Source organism: Meriones unguiculatus, chromosome 1 (genome assembly GCF_030254825.1).
Source record: "Meriones unguiculatus strain TT.TT164.6M chromosome 1, Bangor_MerUng_6.1, whole genome shotgun sequence".
Taxonomy (NCBI): domain Eukaryota; kingdom Metazoa; phylum Chordata; class Mammalia; order Rodentia; family Muridae; genus Meriones; species Meriones unguiculatus.
Genome location: NC_083349.1, coordinates 85,435,359 through 85,455,627, shown reverse-complemented (window position 1 = coordinate 85,455,627; position 20,269 = coordinate 85,435,359).

Sequence of the window (20,269 nt, the reverse complement as noted above, 5' to 3'; positions counted from 1 at the left end):
TTGTTTAAACAGTTCAATATTTCACTTTATTTTCTCTTAAAATTTTAATTTTATTTTTATATTAATTACAGTTTATTTACTTTGTATCCCAGCTGTAACCCCTTCCCTCAGCCCCTCCCAATCCTACCCTACTTCCCTCATCTTCTTCCTGCCCCTCTCTAAGTCCACTGATAGGGGAAGTCCTCCTCCCCTTCCATCTGACCCTAGTTTATCAGGTCTCTTCAGGACTGGCTGCAATGTCCTCCTATGTTGCCTAGCAAGGCTCCTCCTCCCTTGAGGGTGGGGAGGTCAAAGAGCCAGCCACTGAGTTCATGTCAGAGACAATCCCTGTTCTCCTTACTAATTCCTGTTCCCCTTACTAGGGAACCCACTTGGATACTGAGCTGCCATAGGCTACATCTGAGCAGAGGTTCGCTCTTAATATTTTTTAACTAAGTAATTATCTTTAGGAGATTTTAGATCACCACAAACCACTCAGTGCAACCAAGGATTTCTAGATCTCCAAAGGTGTATAAAATCTTTTCCCCTTCATCTGTCTCCCTCTTTATTTCCTTTTCTCTGTGGGAGTGGGGAGAATCATAAAGTGTGTGTGTGTGTGTGTGTGTGTGTGTTAAGCTGGATTTTCAATAAACTATATTTTCAAATTATACTTGAAATTAAATTTCTTAGGTCAAAGTTGCTGCTTGTTGTATAAATCATAGTTGTTTCTTAGTTTCAGATCTAAGCAATAATTATAAGACTGGATAGATGTGATACATCAATAAGGAAAACCATGTCAAAGTACTTTGTCAAATGTAAATGGCTTGATAACTCAAAACCTGTCATTACTAACAACAAAAATGTTTGCTTAGAAAATATAACCTTCACTTTTTATTCTCTGCATGCATCAGGAGAAGTTGGATTACAAAAAACTGAAGAGAGCAACTCATGCAGTTCACTCATTTTCAGATATGAAATTTGAAAATAATCACCTTTTAGAGCCACATTCTCAAATTACCTAGAAGGGTAATAATGGAATTTATCACTGCTAGCTTTAGCTACCTTTTCAATATGGAACTGAACAGGTTCATATATACAACTTCAATTTTTCATACAAATAAACAATAGTTAATTTTAATATTTTTCTGAATCATAATTTATTTCTGTATTAATGTGCATTATACATATTTATTTAACTCATTTCTATGAAGATAATAGTTTTCTTTTTAAAAATCCAGTATTCAAGTCACCAAATGAACTCTAATGAATTTATGAGCCAATCAATTCTGCTTTTATATTGGTTTTACTCCTAAATCCATTTTCTCTCATTGTTTCTAGTGTTCTCAACTTTAATCACTTTATTACTTGACAGAAGAAATGCAGAAAGGCCAAATTATCTGAAATTTTGATAGGATTATATACATCATTGCTTTAATTATAATTAGCTCTTCATCCTTTTATTGTTTATCATCTTAATTTGGCATTGGCCATGCATTTATATCTGTTCAGCGATGGCAATTATGAACTAGTGATTATGTGCCACATTTGTCCTTAATTTTCTTTGAAGCTTCTTTTTTGGCATAATAAGATGACTAAGAAGAAAGGCTTATTTCTAATCAAAACTGACAAGAATAAAGATCCGTATTTTAGGATTACATTTTGGGAGGGGGCAGGATACAGCCTTCCAGTTAAAGAACAAGCAATTCAGAGGACAGTCATTGGCCTAAGTCATACATTCTGTTTTTATCACAGGAAATTTCATCTGGCCAAAATGCTCACTATCAGCTACAAATCTTCATTAGAAATGAGTACAAGCGGAGGAGAATAGGTGGGAGAATCATGAACCAGGAACATTTGAAAAACAGCCTATATTTGCCCAGTGAAAAATGACTTTGGAGGAATAAGTTACTGGTTTCCCAGATGGAACACTGATGGAATGTGTGTTAGGGTTTTTATTATTGTGAAGAGACACCATGAACACAGCAACTCTTATAAAGAAAAATACTTAAGTGGGGTTGGCTTATAGGTTCAGAGTCCATTATCATCTTGGCAGAAAACATGGAGGTATGCGTGCAAACCTATGTGTGGACAAGTAGCTGAGTACACCAACAGGTACCCAGAAGAAAGAGTAGAACTAGGATTGGCTTCAGCATTGGAAACCCAAAGAATACCCCCCAGGGACACAATTCCTCCAACAGGGCTGCACCTACTCCAACAATGCCACAACTCCCTATAGTTGTGAGCATACGGGGGCCATTTTCATTCACACCACCACAGAATGGGTTCCCTGTTTATCTTGGGGCCTTGGGAGAAAGGGAAGATGTTATTTACATCTTAGATCTCCAGGGAAGAAATGTCACAACAGTGTTCAAATTGTATTTTCTCCTAGTAGAAGAAATGCAATCTTTAACATCTTCTCTCTGGAATTATGTTTTTTGTCTACACTCTGAAAATACAAAACCAATTATATATTTCATACATTTGTAGGCTTAATTTTCTGAGATCCACATGCCCAATTTGAAAAAAAAGATATGTATGCACACATATCATTTTCTGTGCTGTTTTGGTTTGAGTATGAAATGTATCCCATAGGCTCATTTCAGGCTTTGATACCAACTAAAGAGTTTTCAGGAAGCAAATAGATCTTGAGACATCTGCTCTGATTGATAGATGAATGCTTTAATGGATTGTAATCTGATGGGCGGTGCCCAGTAGGAATAAATTGGTTGCTGGCATCATAATTTGTACAGAAGTACTTTATCTTCTGTCCATTCTATCCTCTTTTTTGCTTCCTGGTTACTGTGAAGTGAGAAAGCTACTCCATCACTTGCTTCTGGTACCGTGTCACTTTGCTCTACCACAAACCCAGAGCACCAGACACAACAGAGTATACACAGAAACTCTGGCACCACTCATCAAAAAAATCTTTGTTTCTTTAAATTGTTGTTCACAGATAATTTTCACAAGAAAGTCTGCCTAAGAACATTCATGCTTTTATATTCAACTGTGTTTATAATACAAAGCCAAGGTAGGCTTTTTTTTTTCCATTTGATTGTTTGCTTGAGTATCATAGAATACATAAAATACATTCAATAAATGAATATGCGTTTATAATACATATTTAGGATTTATTTTCCATTATACTTAAGCAATCTTGAGAATTAAACTTTATTTTACATATTGGATTTCTTATAAACGATTTTTGATTTATGTATATGTACATGTATTTTGTACATATATTTGTATGGATATAGGGCCACACACCAGATCATTGGCAGCTTCTCAGGAGCCACCACACCATATGCCACACACACTCTCTCTCTCCTTTCCCTAGCAGCCAGTTTTTCCTCAGAGAAAGACTTCATATCCTTTCCTCTATTTGTGCTGCTATTTTAGCCGGCTCGATCTTATGCTGGTCATATTACATGCAGTCACAGCTCCTTTTCTGGCTCATACAGTTTTTCACTACATCTTTTGTAATGATACTGAGCCCAGAGTTAAGAGTATAATATAGATATCTTGTTTAGGACTCAACATCCCACAGTTCCTTACTCTTTGCACATGACAATTGTTGGTCTCTATATTAAACACCATCTACTATAACAGCAGATTTTCACATGAGAGTTGGAAATTCACTACTTTATTGGTATAAAAATAGAAACTAGCAGTGGTATAGCTGGGTCTTGAGGAAAACACTATTTCTAATTGTTAGAGAAAGTGTCAAATTGACTTCCAAAGGGGTTGTACCAGTTTACATTCCCACCAGCAATGGAGGAGGGTTCCCCCTTCTCCACATCCTCTCCAGCATGTATTGTCACTTGAGTTTTCGATCTTGGCCATTCTCATAGGTGTAAGGTGAAATCTCAGGGAGGTTTTGATTTGCATTTCCCTGATGGCTAAGGACATTGAGCATCTCTTTAAGTGTTTCTCTGCCATTCTATATTCCTCTGTTGAGAATTCTCTGTTTAGCTCCGTACCCCATTTTTTAATTGGATTACTTGATTTATTGTTTTTTAACTTCTTTAGTTCTTTATATATGCTGGATATCAGCCCTCTGTCAGATATAGGGTTGGTGAAGATCCTTTCTCAGTCTGTAGGCAGTCGTTTTGTTCTAACGACAGTGTCTTTTGCTTTACAGAAGTTTTTCAATTTTCTGAGGTCCCCATGTACACAACAAGGACATTTGCTCATCCATGTTTGTAGAAGCTTTATTTGTAATAGCCAGAGCCTGGAAACAACCCAGATGTCCATCAATGGAGGAATGGATACAGAAATTGTGGTATTTTTACACGATGGAATACTACTCAGCAATCAAAAAAGAGGAAATCATGAAATTTGCAGGCAAATGGTGGGATATAGAAAAGATCATTCTGAGTGAAGTATCCCAGAAGGAGAAAGACACACAGGGCATATACTCACTTATATAAACTTATAAGATATGATAAACATAACGAAATCTATACACCTAAAAAAGATAAACAAGAAAGAGGTAAGATGATCAACCCTTACTTAGAAAGACAAATGCATTGGACATAGGAGAAAACAAGTAATAGGACAGGAGCCTACCACAGAGGGCCTCTGAAAGACTACCTAGCAGAGTATCTAAGTAGATGCTAAGACTCATAACCAAACCTTTGGCAGAGTGCAGGAATCATATGAGAGAAGGGGGAGTTAGTATGCCTTGGAAAGGATAGGAGCTCCACAAGGAGAAAATATATCCGGGCACAGGGGTCTTTTCTGAGACTGACACTCCACCAAGGACCATCTATGGATATAACCTAGAATCTCTGCTTGGATGTAGCCTGTGGTAGCTCAGTAAACAATTGGTTTCCCATAGTAAGGGGAACAGGGACTATTTCTGACAGGAACTCAATGGTAGGCTCTTTGACCTCCCCACACCCCAAGGGAGGAGCAGTCCTGCTAGGCCACAGAGGAGGACTTTGCAGCCAGTCCCAAAGATACGTGATAAAACAGCGTCAGATGAAAGGGAAGGAGGTCTGCCCCAATCAGTGGGCTTGGAAAGGGGCAGGGAGGAGATGAGGGAGGGAGGGAGGGAGGATTTGGGAGGGAATGAGGGAGCAGGATAAAGCAGTGATACAGAGTTAATAAAATGTAACTAATAATAAAAATAAAAATAAATATAATCACAAAAAATAGGAAATTTGGGGAATGGTCTGTCTGTTTTAATCTACAGTCTTCTATATTCAGTATAAAAGCAGAGTGGCTCCATAAAATATAACCAGAATGTGCTAGTTATTAGTTTTCTGTGAATGTTATAAAATGTTACCATGTAATGTAATGTAACAATAGAAAAATATACATTGAGAGTTCTGATGAGCAGATATTTGGAATCACAATTTTGTTTCTGATATATTCTTTATAGGAACTGTAATCTAGAATATGCTTATTTCTTCTTTCTGTTTCTGGTGGTTTCTGTCTTGTAACCGTACATTCATAGCTATAGTTTCTGTATACTCTCATTGCATTTTTTTCTCTGCCTCCAAGCTGCCTCTGTCTATGTAAGAAGGATATATGAGACCACATTAGCATTGACTTTCATAGCCAACAGCAAGAAACTCATCTCAGCACTCTCAATTTATACACACCATTTTCCATATGAGACAACACTTCTACACGTTAGATAGTAGGGGGAGAGAGAAAGAGAGAATGTAGTGTGTGTGTGTGTGTGTGTGTGTGTGTGTGTGTGTGTGTGGCACCATTCAGTCCACGGTAAACTTCAGCATTTATAACCCTTCAGTGGCTTAGTTCCCTCAGTAAAAGACAGCAACCTTATAAGAAACTGCGATGATATACAGTATAATACTCAATTTTTGTTTTTATTCTACTTATTAACTCGCTGATACTCTTGTTTCTCTTTGAGTCTGGCTGTATTTTGATATTGGAATATATTAATTTGGGTTATCTTAGGATAATATACTTAAATCAGTATATATTCCATATCTCAAGATTACTTCAAAGTAAAATTTGGCCAAAGTTTTCTTAAATTTTAAATAATAATTTTTATTCTTTGAAAAGCAACAGATCCAAAAAGTCTGGGCACAGGGGTCTTTTCTGAAACTGATACTCCAGCCAAAAACCACTCATGGAAATGGCCTGGAACCCTTGCACAGAGGTAGCCTATGGCAGTTCAGTGTCCAAGTGGCCTCCGTAGTAATGGGGACAGGGACTGCCTCTGACATGAACTGATTGGCCTGCTCTTTGATCATCTCCCCCTGAGGAGGGAGTAGCCTTACCAGGCCACAGAAGAAGACAATGCAGCCACTCCTGATGAAACCTGGTAGACTAGGATCAGAGGGAAGGGGAGGAAGATCTCTCTTATCAGTGGCCTGGGAGAGAGACACAGGTGGAGAAGAGGGAGGGTGAGATTGGGAGGAGAAGACAGAGGGAGGCACAGGGGAGATACAAAGTGAATAAATTGTAATTAATAAAAAATAATTAAAGAAAATATAAACAAAAACGAAAATTACTTTCAATGGTGTACCCATCTATCATCTATGTATGTATGTATTTATCTGCCCGTCTATCTATCTATCTATCTATCTATCTATCTATCTATCATCACCATCATCTATTCTTGTATCTCGTGTTTTTTGTGAATTTCCATTTATCTGGCAATTTGCCTTGAAGCACTATATCTTCTTGCATCATATTTATTGTGGAATTGATAAAAATCTTCAAATAGAGATTATAAACATGTAGAAAACCAATACATTATTAAAACAACAAACAGACAAGCTCAGCACTGTACATCTATTTGATGTTTACATCAATAGTAAATTTCTCTGTGTTTCATTATTTCAAACTTCCCAGAATAAGAACATCATACTTTTATTTATATACCCACAGAAAATGTATTGACAGGAAAAGTAAGAATTATTTTTTTGTATGCTCCAATTAGAACTGTCTTTAAATTTTACCTGTTTGGAAAAAATAAAATTATTAGAGTTTTCCCAGTAGAAACCACTGAGAATATAATTCTTGGGGTCATTTTGGTTTTTATGGATATATTCTTCTATCATGGTAATATGAGCTTTAACTACTATTTCACTGTATTTTTCTTTTTGTCTAATGTCCAGAAATATATACAAACTCAACAAACTGGGGCATATGATATTTAACATATCATTTATTAAAATTCTACCTGAAATTACAAGTTATGGGTGTACAGTAAAGCATAAACAAAATATGAAGTGGGATTCCTTGAAAATGTGAGATTTGCTTGATACCTCAGAGAGTATTCAAAAAGCCTTTATTTTCCCTCTTTAATAAAGATATCAAAGAAAATGTACTACCTCTCTTTTGGAGGTAATGCTTCCATGAGTTTTAAGCACTAAAATTATTTATAAGTATTTTGAAATTATAAGATTATTATTTGAAGCTAGAATTGATACTATTATATAACATACTATATATAATATACATTATATTATATATTATATATATATTAATATATAGTATATTATATATAATAATATACTATTATTTGTTATTTCATTATATTAAAAATTGCAGCTCTGTTTCTATTATAATAATATAACCATATTCTTACATTTTGTTGGCCATGTTTAAAATCAGGATATTAATGTTCAATATAAGTTTTTTTTTGGATGTCAAGTAAGAATAAGTATTACAATTCTTAGGACACTTTAATACATTTTTATTGCTTTTTAATTAGATCGTGATCAGTGATGAGGTGTAGCAGTGAATAAATAGAATGAGAGAAGTCGTGTAATACAATCCTTGTAAAAGCCATATTCCTTAATATGGGCATTTTGTATTTGGTCAGCAGTGATTATGCTATTGTGCACTTTATGTTATCAGGGACTGAATGGAAAACCATGATTTAATTTTATGAGTATCTCCTTAAGCTTAGGCATATCCAATCTCTGTCTGTGCAATTTAGTTTCTGGCTGACAGGTGCAAAACCCTGTGGAAGAACTGAATGGTATTCAAAGCTTAGACATCAGAGTATCCTCTGTGAAGTGCTATCCACACGAAAAGACAACAAAATATTGGTGGGGTTCTTGAAATTTCTCAATATTTCAGTGCTACTTTCATGGGTATTTATGAGTGCACCTATGTGTATAGGCATGCATATTTGTAGAGACCAGCAGAAAGTGTTAGGTATCTTCCCCAATCATTCTCTACTGTTTTTTTTTTTTTTTTTTTTTTTTTTTCCAGAAAAGAGGTTGCAGTTTCAGTCATACTGACTGGCCAATAAATCCCAGAGATTTTCCCTTTGCCTCCCAGTGCTGAATTACAGGCACATACTACAGCCCATGGCTTTTGCTCATGTATTCTGGAGATTAAACTCTGTTCTTTATGTTTGTTTGCACAGCAAATCCTAAGTGACTGAGCCATCCATGTCTTCAGTCCTCTGATTTTAAATTCTTTAATGAGAAAGTATTTTAAATGAAAGGTATTTCAAAATCTGTTCATGAGCTCTTTTAATTGCCATACACTTGATAGGCATTTAACTTCTGAAAGTTCTGTCTACTAGCAAAAGTTATGTGAATTACCCTTCCTGTGCTTTCAAAATGTTTATTAAAATATATAGTTTCTTGACATATTGGTTTACAGAACTCATTATTTCTAAAAGTTTCCTAGAATTCTAAATGTTCAAGATAATGGAAAATAATTTTATCCATTGAAAATTCCCTCTAGATATACAATTTATCTTAGAGAAAATGGTCAGTTTCACTGTCAATTAACTGGGATGGACAGCACCTATGACATAATGATTAAACCTACTAGTCGGAAGGGAGACATAAACCAGACTGCACATTATTTTAGTATTAAATTTATCACCTAGAGAGAATTGGGAAAAGGTTTCTGATGCTCCATCTAAATTATCATAGGTCAGGGTGACTATTTAATTTTTATTTTCAGAATTTCTGTAAATTGAAAAAAATTAAAAATTAAAAACTATGTCTGACCCTTGACATGTGGCCCGGAAATAAAATGGTCTAAAAAATGCAGAATGCATGCACCTGCCTTTGCTTCTTCCTGAATGCATCTGCTGCTACTGTTACTCTCAGCAAACAGCAGACTCATCAATGTGAATTCAATACCAGACAGTCTAGGGAGTGCTGTGATTTCAGGATTGGATTGATACTGGGAAGGCATCAATATTTACAAACTGAATAACATCTGAATTCTTTGCCTTTCTAGAATGCATGCTCCCGTTGTTTGGAAAAGTAATTCCTCATCACGCAAACCAAGCTAATAAACCCACACATGTGTGTGCACACATTATATATAGGCATATACATATATATCTTACTGGTTACCTTAGTTGAATAAATTGTCTTTTCTAGTCTTCTAAAACCTCCTAGATTTGAGGTTCTACTTGGTCTATGTATCTTCTCTAAAGTGACTTCTTTATCTACTGTTAAGTTTCTGGTTTCCAACATCTCTTCAAGCATGTAATGAAGATAGTAAAAAAAAAAAAATGCCTTTTAGACATGTAAAAATAGCTTAGTCAAGATCCTCATTACACCCAAGGCTGCACGTGATAACCAAAACTCAGTGATATCACTCACACAAAATAACCAGACACAGTCTTAGAATGCCATGATACCCACTGGACAGTATACAAGCAGAGACTAAGAGCAATGCTTTGTTCTGCATATCTGGAGAGATGGCACCTTGATCTTGTCCTGCAGCTGGAAAATCTTCCCCATGATCCTGATCCTCAAATCAGATACTTCTGTTAGAGACTCGACCTGACCTTCAGCTATGATATGTTGCACAGGCAAGCAGCCTTGGAGAGATAGGCTTAGGTCCATAGTTAGATATTTAGAATGTGTGTATAGGGTTAAAGTTGATGCATGGTCCTTTGTTGGTGCTTCAGTCTCTGGATGCTCCTAGGTACCCTGGTCACTTGGCTCTGTTGGTCTTCTTGTGGAAGTCCTGTCCCTTCCAGGTCCTTCTATCCTTACCCCCACTTTTCCACCAGAGTCTTTGCAATTCCCCCAATGTTTACCTGTGAGTCTCAGCATCTCTTTGGATCCACTGTTGGGTGGAGCCTCTCTGATGGGAAGCTCCTGCTTAATGTGGAATCCCTAAAAAGGGAGTGAGGGCTTTCTCTGACATGGACTCTGTTGCCTGCTTTTTGCTCACTTCCCTCTGGTGGTCTGCATCACTGGGCCATATCTGAAGAGGAGATACTCCATCCTGACTTTATAAATTAATGTTAGACTGGGAGATTGAGAGTTGTATATGCATATAAATGTGTATATATGTATAATACATATTTATATTTATATATGTATAATACATATATATTTATAATATGTATATGTATAATATGTATGTATATATATGTGTGATATATATATGCATTAGCTGGTGAGAAGATCAAGGGAGAAAATTTAAAAAAAAACTTGTTGAGTGGGAAGAAAAGTAATCTTGTGGAGTTACTGTCTCCTCCAGGTCTTAATTACTTTTTATTACAGTTTATTCACCTTGTATCCTGGCTATAGCCCCCTCTATCACCTCCTTCCAGTCCTGCTCACCCTTCCTCTTCTCCTCTTATGCTTCTTCCCTAGTCCACTGATAGAGGAGGATCTCCTCCCCTTCTCTCTGACCCTAGCCTGTCAAGTTTCATCAGGGCTGGCTGCATCATCTTCCTCTGTGGCCTAGCAGTGTTGCAGCCCTCAGGGGGAGATGATCAAAGAGTTGACCAATGAGTTCATGTCAGAGACATCCTCTGCCCCCCTTATTAAGGAACCCACTTGGAAACTAATCAGCCTATGGGCTTCCTGTGAGCAGAGGGTTAGGTGCTCTCCATGGATGGTCCTTGGTTGGAGTATTGGTCTTTGCAGGCCCTCCTGGGTCCAGATGTTTTGGCTCTTTTTTTTTTTTTTGGCTCTCCTCCTGGCTTTTCTGTCTCCCTCTTCTTCGATAATGTTTCCAGCACCCAAATTTTGGCTATGAATCTCGGCATCTCCTTTGATATCCTAGAGGGTAGAGTCTTTCCGAGGCTCCCGGTGGAAGGCTCCTGTCTTGTTCCTTGTCTTCTCCTACTTTCGATGTCTATCCTGTTTTCCCTTCTGAGTGAGCTTTCAACCTCTTCTCTAGTGTCCTCCTTGTTTAGCTTCTTTGGGACTATAGATTTTCATATGTTTATCTTATATTATACACACAGAAAAATTAAAGATGATTCTTTGCTCTTTATTTGAACTAGTGAAAAACAGCTTTTTTTTATAAACCAGTCTGTATACCGACAGCAATATCAACTTTTATATATGCTGTAGAATAGTAAGATATGATAAGTCCTAAGGACTCTGCAGGCAAAAAATAAAAATAAAAGTATTAGCAATGCATAGGTATTTATGTCTCAGCCACTCTCACAGCTATTCCTAGATAGAGGGACAAACATATCGATAACTTGTCTTTGTCTTTTCGATGTCTTTCTTTCTGTTTGTAAGACAAAAGATGCAGGAAGTCTCCCTCTGCCAAATGTGATTTCTAACAGTTTGGATGAAAAACATAGCTTTTCTTTTCCTATTGGAGCAAATGTAAAATTCCCTCACTAACTCATTATACCTCCATTCACTCTGAAGTTATCAAATATATATGTTGATCTAATTAATCATTTCCTTCTATATTCCAGTACTTTTTGACAGCTGTGACACCTTTTTCATGGACTTTTAAAAAACTCAAAGTCAACAAAGCACCATTTCATATGTCCCTCTGAGATATTACTTATCCCCCTTTTCTCTATGAGCATCTCCTTTTAATTCTTGTTAGATTTCTTCATAATTGCTTGTCTTGTAATATTGTAAGATATATCTTTAACAATTTCTATATCATAATGTCAAAAAAAAAACCTGTTGTATTTCAGTGGATACCTATGTTGAAACACCATCACCCCCATTAGGCAAGACAGTCACCTTCTCTAACAAATGTGCAATTTCAGAATCATCTCATTGGAATTCTGAAAATGTATCAATAGTAGTATGATACATCAACATGTATACATATATCAACTCTCCAAGCTCTACAAAATGAACCACACAATCTATTGTATAATATTGTCTTACGGTAGCATCAAACAATTTCTACTGTCAATTCAGAATACAAAACTTTACCTAGTAATTGATCCTTGGCAATGTAAATATAATATCCAGTTTAACCATGTTGGTTTATAACTGAAGGCCTTTTATCTAACATCTCTATGGACTGCCATTTTAATTGTTTAAGCCTTTGTAGATTTCTCTCATCTGGAACTACCACTCTTGCAGTTATTGGAAGTTTCAGATTGGATTTCTCTGAAGATTCCCTATTTTGATTCAAATAGTCCTTCAACCTCTGTTCTATGGATCTCCAATCTAGCATTTAATTCTTAGTTTCTTCTTTCTCCATGTCCGCAGTATTTTGTTTCTTTCTAAAGAAAATATAAAGAACTCTGATCATTACTAGAAAAACAATTTTATACTGATAAGCAAAGTAAAATCATATGGAATCTAGACACATATCATGTGTTTTTCTTCATTTTTAACACAGAAAATATTTTTTTTTATCTCCAACTCTCCTTAAGGATTTTACTTTCTTATTTTAAACCAAATATTTATTCTCATGAATTTTTTATACCCAGTTTCTCTTCATTTTTTTTTTTTTTTTTTTTTTTTTACTGTTTTCCAAATTCAATACCTTACCAGTTCAGATGCCTGCTTTTCAGTTTACATCTCCTGTTGTTAGCCCAGCCCCAACTGTTCAGAGTTCCTGGCTCTGCCTTCTGAGAGCCCTGGCCAGGCTTTTCCAATCTGCTGCCCTTGTGTGTGTGGCTACAGATTTGTACTTGCATGCACCCGAAGTGGGCTGCTGTTTTTTTGTTTTGTTTTGTTTTGTTTATTGTTTTTTCAGAGCACTTTTAACCATTCTGCACTTGGGAGAAGTCAGAGCTACTGTGCCCTCAGGCTTTGGTTCAACAGAGATTGCAGCACAGCCTATGCTCAAGTGCTTCACCTACCACAAAGGCAGTTCTTAAAGTGGCTTTCTGGTTCAGTTCCTATGTCCAGAACTCTTGGCTTAATGCCGGATGTTGTATTTTAAGCTTGGATTTTAGGTCAGTTTAGATTACATGCCTAACATTATGAATGCCATCTGTTGTAGAGTGCATATTTTTTTCCTCTCAGCCCCAAGCTCCTTCAATGATAACCCACGAGACACAAAATATATTTACAAATACCTATGCTATATATCTAGGCTCTTCTCTGATTAGCTCATAACATAAAATAACCCATTTATACTAATCTATAATTCTGCCATGTGACTAGTTACATCTGCTCAGATATTATGTGTCCATCCTCACATCTTTCTGGGTGGATCTTCCCTTCTACCTGGCACTATCCTGGAATCATTTCTGACTACCGAATTTCCCACCTTTTATTGTTCCCTTTCCTATAGTCCATAGTTTTTTTTTTTAATTGACATCCATACATTAAACAAGATAGTCTCTCTACTTATAGGATGACTGATACACATATGAATGCACCGAGATGATAGTAGCATGCACATGACTTGCACAGGTTCAAGCCAGATGTGGTTCTTGTGCTGAGAAGCATATGTAGAAAACATCTCCCATTCTTAACTAAGATGTAGTATCCAATTAGACATTGATTTCAATGGAACAATTAGTTTTCCCCAAGGGAAACTCACTGGGTATACAAACCAGACTTAAGAGAGATCCCAAGCCCAGCAGCACAACATGAATACAGAACAAACTCGATGGTGTTTTTTTGGGGGGGGTAAAGTGTTTTTGTTTGTTGTATTGTTTTTGTCTCATATTATTTTGTTTGGTCATTTTTAGCTTACTTGTCTTTTGCTTGCATATTATGGTTTTCAATTCTGTGCTAATGAGTTTTCTGTGTGTACCTGTGTCTCTGCATGTGTCTCTTTTTTTGGTTTGTTTTATTTGCCTGTTTGTTTTTTAAAAAGAGAAATAAAGAGGACATGAAGTTGTATGTGTAAGATGTTGGGATGTATTTGGGAAGAGATCAGAGAGGGGAAACTGTAATCATGCTATTTTGTATAAAATTATTTTTAATAGGACAAGAAGAAAAATCTGTCAATGTTTTTTTTTGTAATTGACATTAGTCAGCAACCTATTTTTAAAATAAAATTTTATTTGTTATGAAGGCAAATATCATTCTTCTTACTTGAACACTATGCGACTTCTCTATACACCCAACTTCTTCATGGTTTAAAATCTTCATGGTATTAATTTTTTGTATGGTAGAAGAAACAGTAAGGTTTCTTTTTTGTGTAGACTTCCAATTACTTTCAATAAATTATCATTTATTGAAAACACCACTTACAAATTTGGGGCGATGTACAATAATTAATATTCCTTTCATGTAAACATGAGGAGTTGATTTGATCTTTAGTAGTCATATAAATGTTTTTGGTGAGTGGTCATATACATCAGTAACCACAGAGCTGATAGTCTTTGGTAGGGGAAGAGAGCAAAAACAAGCAGATTTCCTCTTCACCCATGGTAGTACTTCTAAACAGAATGTATCCAATGGGCTCATAATTAAACTGAAGGCCCACTCCACAGGAACAAACACACTCCTGGTAGAAATGCAAATCTTGCAAAAAGAAAAAAAAAATAATTTGTAGTTGGGGAGATTACAGACCCAGGAGAGAATCTACTCCTCTCTCCTTCTCCTTCCCCTTCTTCTTCTTCCTCTTCTGAATGTGTGTAGTATCAAACTGTGATATAAATTAGTATTTTTATACCCAGAGACAAATAAGACTCTCAGAGCTTATCTGAGAAGTTTCTGCGTGCAGTGGATGGTGGGCAATGTAGAAAATTACATCTGATCAAAGTACTGAGAATAAGTTAAATATGAAATGATAGATCTCTATGTTGAACGATTTTGGAACACTATGCAAATAGACCGTGCTTTTTAGCATAACAAAATTTATGTGTAAGTTCTTTTGAATTTATGTCTGCCCTTGGTAATTTTATCTCCTGCAATAGTTACCATGGTCATTAATGAAAATGTTAAACTAAGCAAAACCGAAGAGATATTTCAATACATTATGTGTAATATAATCTGGCTTGAAAACCTTAATGGATCTTTCACAAGAGAAGCAAATTTAATTTGGCATGAGCTGTCTCTCTCTACTGGCTCATGCAGATGATTATGGTCTTTCTGAAGGTGAACAAACTTTCATATTTAATAATTTCTACAAATATTTTCAGACATAGAATTAGTGGGTGAACTAGTATTTCCATAATTTGAAGACTGGGATATCATTTGACTACTTTTATTATTTTAATACCTTAGAATTTTTCTGGAATTTTCACAGATTATTGCTATGAAATCATTCTTAGACTTCCCCTAAAATGATCTCTTAAAACCTTTGTATCTCATTTTACTCTTTGATGGGAGCCTTCATTGTGCTGCTAAAAATCTTCCTTTATAAAGACATAATGTTTGTTGCTGCTTTTTTTCATTGGAAAATTTTTATCATACTTCAAGTCATAGCAATATGAAATCATAAGTTTGGACTTAGGAATGTATGACGAGAGGAATGTGAGAATGTGAAACTTGACAACTCCTACCCACTTCTCAGTCTTGATTCACTGCTTCTCTTAGCGCAGTTCATGGTGTATTTCGACAGTCTTGTAACATTACAGATTCACACTAAGGTTTTAATCTAAACAGATAGTAATTTTACAATGCAACCATTACTTAATTAACATCCTGTGAGTAATAATCTTGTAGCCTCTTAATCCTGAACAGTAATTTGTTCATTTCAATATCATTTAAATCTATATCCAATTTACAAATAAAAATCCAAAGCATAAAGAAATCAAGCAACATATTCTTATTAATATTATTAGTTAGCAGTAGTGAGTATTTTAGTCTACAATACCTAGTTTAGGATTATATATTAAAGAAAACCCAGAGTATATGCATTTTTATTAACATTGCTTTTGGTAAATTTGTCCAATTATTTAATCTTATATTTCCTAGTAATTAAACCCTGTTAGGAGTAATTTTCAGTTTATTTTCACAAGCAAATAAAAGCATGTTTTTTGTGTAAACCATGTGGACTTCAGAGAAAAAAGCAGCTATAGGTGAAAGACAATGGTCTATTATTTGTAGCTTTTCTCCAAATGATATTGATCCATCTGTCTATCTCCTTAGAGCAGATTTTTTTTTCAGTTTCAATGAAATCAGGAATTAATTGTTAGATAAATATATTTATTTGTCTTGTTATCAAGAATTTATGTTCTTAGCAACTGGCTATCATTAAGTTATACTGTCTTTCTATACTAATTGTTCATTGGTTGCCTTCGTAACGTATTTGTTAGATTAAAATTACACCCTCATTTAAATTCTTAAAATCCCACGAATAATTTAAATAGGAATAATATTGAAAGGGAAACAAAATTGAAATAGTTTTTAATTATAGAGATTATATTCTACTCTTAGAAATTATTTCTTTGATGATTAACTTATGTATAAAATATAAAGACTAAGTTGTGCTTGGGTATAATAATACACACATGTGTTTGTGTGCGTGTATGTGTGTGGGTGGGCAAATTTTAAGTGTAAAATTTGCTACTAAAATTTAAATTTCAGAAGTAGGATTTTTTACACTTGTATTAATGAACATTTCAATTTTGGAACTATTTTAGGGTGCAAATATGCAGTTTAGCTAAAGTAGTAAAAATAGTATTCAAATGGCAAATCTCAAGCAAGTACAAGTATTAGTACAATAGTATTATTTTAATTTTCATGTCTTCTAAAAACATCTTAGTTCTAATCTTCTTTTTAAAACTTTAATCTCATATATTGCATTCTGAAGGCAGTTTTCTTTTTCTCCTCTCCTCCCAGCATCCCCTCACCCATCTCCACTCTCCCTAGATCCATTACTCCTCCATTTTCCTTCAGAAAAGAGCAGCCCCCCCCCCCTGGAGAATAATAAAACATAATGTAAAATGATGAAATAAGGTGAGGCACAGTTCAGATGTAGCCCAGGGCAGTTCAGTATCCAAGTGGGTTTCCTAGTGAGGGGAACAGGGATTGTCTCTGACCTGAATTCAGTGGTTGGTGCTTTGATCACCTCCCCTTGAGGGGGAGCAGCCTTGCCAGGCCACAGAGAAGGACAATGTAGTCAGTCCTGATGAGACCTGATAAGCTAGGGTAAGATGGAAAAGGAGGAGGACCTCCCCTATCAGTGAACTTGGAGAGGGGCATGGGAGTAGATGAGGGACGAAAGTTGAAATGGGGAGGGAATGAAGGATAGGGCTACAGCTGGGATACAAAATGAATATACTATAATTAATATAAAAAATAATAATTCAATTAAAAAAAAAAAGATGAGGCACAGACTTTCATAGCAGGACTAAGTGAGGAAACCCAGTAGGAAGTAAACGGTCCTAAGAGAAGGTAAAAACATCCCAGTCCCACCGTTAGGAATTCCCTAAGAATATCAAGCTACACAACCATAACATATATGCAGAGGTCCTAGCACAGACTCTTGCAGGCTCCATGATTGTCCCTTCAGTCTTGGTAAGCCCCATGAGGCCTGCTTAGTTGATTCTGTGGCCCATTTTTTTCTGTCCTTGACCCTTCTGGCTCCTGCAATTTTTCCTCTTGTAGAATATCCTAACCTCTTCCTAATTTTTAGGTCTCTGTATCTGCTTCTATCAATTGCTGGATGAAGCCCCTATGATGATGATTGAATTAGGTATAGATCTATGAGTAGAGCAGAATATCATTAGGAATCATTTCAGTGATGTTTTTGCCAGTCACGTGTGGTTTCATTCCATGTCTTTGGGCTATCCAGCCACCAGTTCATGTCATCTAGACAGTGTCAGCCATAGGCTTCCTCTCTTGCTGTGAGTCTCAAGTTAGACTAATCATTGGTTGACCACTCTTATATGTTCTAAGCCACCACAATCCCAGTATATCTTGCAGACATCCTTAGCCATCAGGTAAATCCAAATCAAAATTACTATGAGATTCCATTTTACAACTGTTAGAATGAGTAAGTCCAAAAATATATGAGTGAAAGCTCATGCTGGTGAGGATGTGGAGCAAGGGGAACACTCATCCATTGGTAGTACAAATAAAAACTTGTACAACCACTAAGGGAATCAATATGGCATTTCCTCCAGAAAATAGTAATTGATCTATCTCAAGACACAATTAAACTACTCTTAGGCATATACCCAAAAGATTCCTCATCCTCCCTCAAGAACACTTGCTCAAATATGTTCATGCTGGCTTTATTCATAATATTTAGAAACTGAAAACAACCTTGATGTCTCTCACCTGAAGAACTGATAAAGAAAACGTGGTACATTTTCACAATAGAAAATTATTCAGCTGATAAAATTTGCAATCAAATGGACTGAGCTGCAAAAAGTCATTCTGATTGAGGTAACCCAGACCCAGAAAGATAAATATGGTATATCACTTTTAAGTGGATATTAGCTGTTAAAGGATAATCATGGTATGCTTCACAGACCAAGAGAGCCTAAGTAACTAAGTGGGAATGCATGGATCTCCCTGGGAAGGGGATATAGAGTAGATTTTGTGGGTAGACTGGTAGCAGGTGGAGATGTAAACAAGAGGTAATAGCATGGGAGAGTAGAAGGTGGAGGGAGAGAGAATGAGGAGAGATAATTGAATTGAAGGAGGGGTCATTTGGAGGGTGATGTGGAGCACTATTGCAGTGGACATTACCTGCAATCTATAAGGATGACCCTAGTGAAGAATACTGGCAATGGATATACAGAGTCTTAACCAGCCATCTTTCAGTAAAGCTTCCAGTGTTGGGTATCACATACCAACCCAGCCACTAAATCTTTGACATACAATTTGTTCTGCCTGAAAGAGTTCTAATCTTTTATGATAATAAATTCATGTTTCCTCTGCCTGTGAGGAAAGCACAGATATAAAAAAAAAAGTGAGTTAAGTTTGAAAACTGAAGTATAGTCTGCTTTGATTTTCCATGCTTACTTCAAAATTCTTTTCTGAATATTGTTAGAATATAAAACAACATAAAATGATATATACTGCAAACACTATTGAGTCTCAGTATCTATGCTTTTATTTCATTTTATTTACTTTACATCCCAAGGGTGTCCTCTCCCTTCCCACCTCCAAGTGACACCCTTCCCTGCCATCCCTCTTCCCCTCTCCTATTCCCCCCAGAAAAGGAGAACCCACCTCTCCCCATATCAACCCTCCTGAGCATATCAAGCCACATCAGGACTGATCATATCCTATCCCCTCAGACCAAGCAAGGCAGCCTAGTCAGCAGGAAGTGATCCAAAAGCAGGCGATAGAGTCCACGTAAGAAACAGCCCCCTCCTCCACTGTCCAGGAGACCCACATTAAGATCAAGTTTCCCATAGACCACATATGTACAGGGGGCCTAGGTCCAGACCATACATGCTCCTTAGTTGATGTCTCAGTCTCTGTGAGCCCCAATGGAGCTGGCTTAGTTGTCTCTGTTGGTCTTTTTGTGAGATTCCCACCCCTTCCAGGTCCTTCCATGTTTCCCTTCCATGGTCCTTCCATGGATCCCCTAGGGATCCACAGGATCCCTAGAGCTTCATGCCTTGCTTGCCTGCAAGTCCAAACATCTACCTCAATCTCCTGCTGGCTGGAGCCTCCCAGATGACAGTCAAGTTAGGATCCTGTCTGCAAGCATAGCAGAGCATCATTAATCCTGTCAGGACCTGGATCTCTAACATGGTATGGGTCTCAAGTTGGACCAGTTATTGATTGAACATTCCCTCATTCTTTGTTCCCTCTTTATCCCTGCACTTTTGTAGGCAGGGTAAGTTTTGGATCAAAGGTTTTGTCTGTGGGTTGTTGTTCCCATCAATTAAAGAGTCCTTCTGGGCTAGAAGGTGGTCAATTCAGTCTTCTTGTCCCCCTCCTCCCCCTGTTAGGAGTCTTGGAAAAAAATCACAACTATATACTCCCAGGAGCATACTCTGCCACAGGCCTTTAGCTTGATGATGAGATGTCCCCACTCAGTTTCCCTTCTTGTTTCCAGCCCTCTCATCTCCTAACACTCTTCTCCAGAATCTGATTCCCACTTTTGTTTTCCTCCCCATTATATCTCCTGCCCATTTTCCTCTCTTCGTCCATTTCTTCTGTCTAATCAATACCCCCCTACAAGTGAAATTCTGGCACCCTCCCTTGAGTCCTCCTTGTTATCTGTGGATTGTAGTATGGTTATCCTATACTATATATCTAATATCTTCATGTAAGTGGGTACA